At 36.3% G+C, this 3,798-nt stretch overlaps 1 non-coding gene across 1 annotated transcript; it reads left to right on the top strand.

Annotated features, from left to right (window-relative positions):
- TRNAN-GUU lies at positions 1–74 on the top strand. Its single transcript has one exon. It is a non-coding gene; the product is annotated as a tRNA-Asn (tRNA).
- The last annotated feature ends 3,724 nt before the right edge of the window (positions 75–3,798 follow it).

Raw genomic sequence — 3,798 nt, 5'->3', positions numbered from 1 at the left:
GCTGGAGTAGCTCAGTTGGTTAGAGCGTGTGGCTGTTAACCACAAGGTCAGAGGTTCGACCCCTCTCTCTAGCGTTTTTTACTTATTTTTCCTCTATGGACTTTTGAGTTAAACTGATTCCATTGTTAAGAGTAGAAAAGGAGAAATCAAGGGCTACGACATGTATGAGAAAGAGGGGTCCAACATGCCTTTTAGTTTCCATTCCTTTGAGTAGCACTGTAGCAGCCTAGCAGGAATTGATATACTATAAATTAAAAATGTTGGATTATAATAAAATTTATAAAGTTATTAATTTAGTTTATGATATTAAAAATGTAAATAGTTTTTATGTTTATATTTTTATTTAAAATAAAATTATATTATATTTAATGATTTTATATATCTACTAAATGTTATAGATTTTACCCTTTATTAAATTATTCAATGCTTTAATGTATTAGAGATATATACTTTAAAATATAAATTTATTTTACATATAATCCTAAAAATAAGATCCAAATACTTTAAATAAGGAAAAAAAGAAACTAATTTCATTTTAAGAAAATAGTAAAATATTTATAAATAGTATATACAATCATTAATTTGTTATTTAATAATGAGATTACATATTTGTATAAGGTTAAGTAAAATTATTATTTTATTATTTTATCAGATTCTATCATATTTTAAATTGGTCTAATTTGAAAACGAAATATTTTTCAATTTATTAAGCATTAAATGAGTTTCTATCGCATTAAAATTTTCATTAAATAAGTTTCTATCGCATTATAAATTTGTGTTTAGTTAAATTCCATTAATTTGACTATCTTAGAGTCAAACCATCCAACCCTAATACCATAAGTGTTATGGTTGCTGTGAAACGAGAGAATAAAATCTATGTTTTTGTATTATTCATAAACATAAGGAGTCCTTTATATATAGAGAATTACACCGTCATAGAATAATGAAAAGACTAAAGAAAGGAAATACAAATATGGAAAGAATACAAATCATAATCTAATAAGGAAAAGACAATATGTCGATTCTCTCTCTCTTTCTCTCTCCTCACGGTCGACTCTCTCTCTCTCTAGTATTGGGCCGATTATGAACCGGGCCGGTTATGGACATCCACAATATGATTTATAACACCTCCCCTTGGATGCAGAAAAAAGAGTACAACACGCATTACTCCCTCTGTTCTGAACAACTCGCAGCTGGCCTCATGAACAGCCAAGATCTCCGAATGGTTTGAAGATGTGGCCGCGATTGTCTGCTTCATGGAACGCCTTGATATGGCCGTTCCACCATGTGTGAAAACATAGCCTGTCTGTGATCGAGCATTATGTGGATCCGAAAGATAACATGCATCATCAAAATCAACTAAACCTTTTTTGTTTTGGTTAATATAAAATAAACTCAAGTCTTTCGTTCCTTGCAGATAACTAAGAACATATTTAATCCCGTTCCAGTGCCTTTGGGTTAGACAAGAGCTTAATCTAGATAATAGATTCACGACAAAACATATATCTGGTCGTGTGACTAGCCATATACATTAAAGATTCTATGGCACTGAGATATGGCACTTCGGGACTAAGGACATCTTTATCGTCCATCTTAGGATAGAATGGATCAGTGTTCAGGCCGAGGGACCTCACGACCATGGGGCTAGATAATGGGTGAGACTCAGCCATATTGAATCTCTTGAGTACCTTTTCTGTATATGCCATTTGATGCACAAGGATTCCATCTCTTATGTACTCAAGCTGTAATCCCAAAAAAAACTTTGTTTTTCCTAGATCTTTCATCTCGAATTCTTTCTTAAGATATTCAACTGTTTGAGAGATTTCTCCAGAGGTTCCTAGGATATTCAGATCAACAACATACACTGCTATGATCACAAAGCCCTGGCCGAATTTCTTTATGAAGATACAAGGGCTGATCGCATTATTCTTATATCCTTCTTTCACAAGATACTCATTTAGCCTATTGTACCACATTCGGCCTGATTGTTTCAATCCATAAAGTGACTTGTTCAACTTTATACAATGTTTTTCTCGAGAACTTGCTTTTTTTTCAGTTTAATACCCTCTGGTACTTTCATATATATAATCCTTTAACCGCAAGTCTATTTTTCTTCTTTTATGGCCAGACTTGTTAGGAATCTAAATGTTTGTTGTATCCACCACAGGGGAGTATGTCTCCTCATAATTGATTCCTGGTCTTTGTGGAATCCTTGTGCATATGGCTGTGCCTTATATCTTGCTATCTCGCCATGTATCATTTCTTTCACAAAGACTCTTTTTTTTGTCCAACTAGTTTCACATCTAGAGTTGTCCGAACTATGGGACCAAAACCTCTCTTTTCTTAATGAACTTAACTCCACGTCCCCTTTCCATTTGATCTAATCTGATTTGTTGGTGCACTCATGTATGGACGTGGGTTCATGATCCTCATTCAATCCATGATTTCAAGTGCTACATTGCATGCAAATATATCATCAATGTAGACATTCTTTTTGTTCCATTTTATTGAGATCTCATTATTATCAGGACCTTCAGTACCTTGAATCTTGGTGTCCCAAGAATCAGTATTACATACATCAGGGCCGGCCGCATCTAAGCATTCATGATCGGTCGCGATCGCTATTAGGGTTTTGGGATCGGCTGCACCTAAGTCCCGGGATTTAGGAACGGCCGCGATCGTGTCTAGAGTTTTAACAACCTCAGTTTCATTATCTGCACCTTTCTTAGTTTTCCGAGGGTTCTTATCTTTGGAACCTATTGGTCTACCACGTTTCAAACGTTGTCTAGACTCTGTAGAAACTTGATTGTATCCCTCTTGAACATCAATTCTTATTGTTGCATTAGCATCTGGTATATATGACTTAGTCACTCTTTTCGGTTTAGCAAAGGAATCTGACAATTGATTAGCTAGCTTTTGTAAATGTATAATCTTTTGGACTTCTAAATCACACTCTTGAGTCCGAGAATCTTGCCAAGATAAGGATGTTTGATTTCATGTAATTTCTTTTACCAGTTTACTGCTATCTCCCCCTAATGTTGGATGTTCGAATTCATCAAAGTGACAATCCGCATACATGGCCTTAAATAAATCACCCGTAGTTGGCTCAAGGTATTTTATAATCGTGGGAGAATCATATCCAACATATATCCCCATCCTCCTTTGAGGTCCCATATTTGTTCTCTGTGGTGGAGCAATTGGTACATAGACGGCACAGCTAAATGTCTAAAGGTGAGATATGTCTGGCTCATGACCCGTAAACAATTGTGATGGAGAATATTTATGTTCACTAGACGGTCTGATACGAATCAGTTCGGCCGCGTGCAAGACTGCGTGTCCCCAAGCTGTGGCCGGAAGCTTAGACCTCATAAGCAATGGTCTAGCTATTAGCTGAATTCGTTTTATGAATGATTCGGCCAAGCCGTCCTGTATATGTACATGTGCCACGGAGTGTTCCACACTTACCCCCATGGACACATACAGTAATCATTAAACGCTAAGGTCAGCATTGGTCTCTATCATTCTGACCTTAGCATAGTAAAAGGCCAGTAGAGAGCGCATGTATAGACTCTAGGACTATCTTATAGCCTTGGCCGATCTATATGATCTGAAGGAACTCTTTGTTTCCTTCGCCCTTAGTCTCAATATGAAAGCCATTAATTCGAATGTCTTTAAAGCTCAATAGGCTTCTCTTAGAGCTGGGTGAATACAATGCATCATATATCTCTAGATGCGTACCCTTAGGCAACAAGATGTTAGCCTGGCCGTAGCCCTCTATGAGACTGGCTATACCCGGAA

Source organism: Brassica oleracea, chromosome C9, assembly GCF_000695525.1.
Source record: "Brassica oleracea var. oleracea cultivar TO1000 chromosome C9, BOL, whole genome shotgun sequence".
Taxonomy (NCBI): Eukaryota; Viridiplantae; Streptophyta; class Magnoliopsida; order Brassicales; family Brassicaceae; genus Brassica; species Brassica oleracea.
The sequence above is the reverse complement of the archived record's forward strand: the minus strand, read 5'-3'. Positions and strand labels throughout refer to the sequence as shown.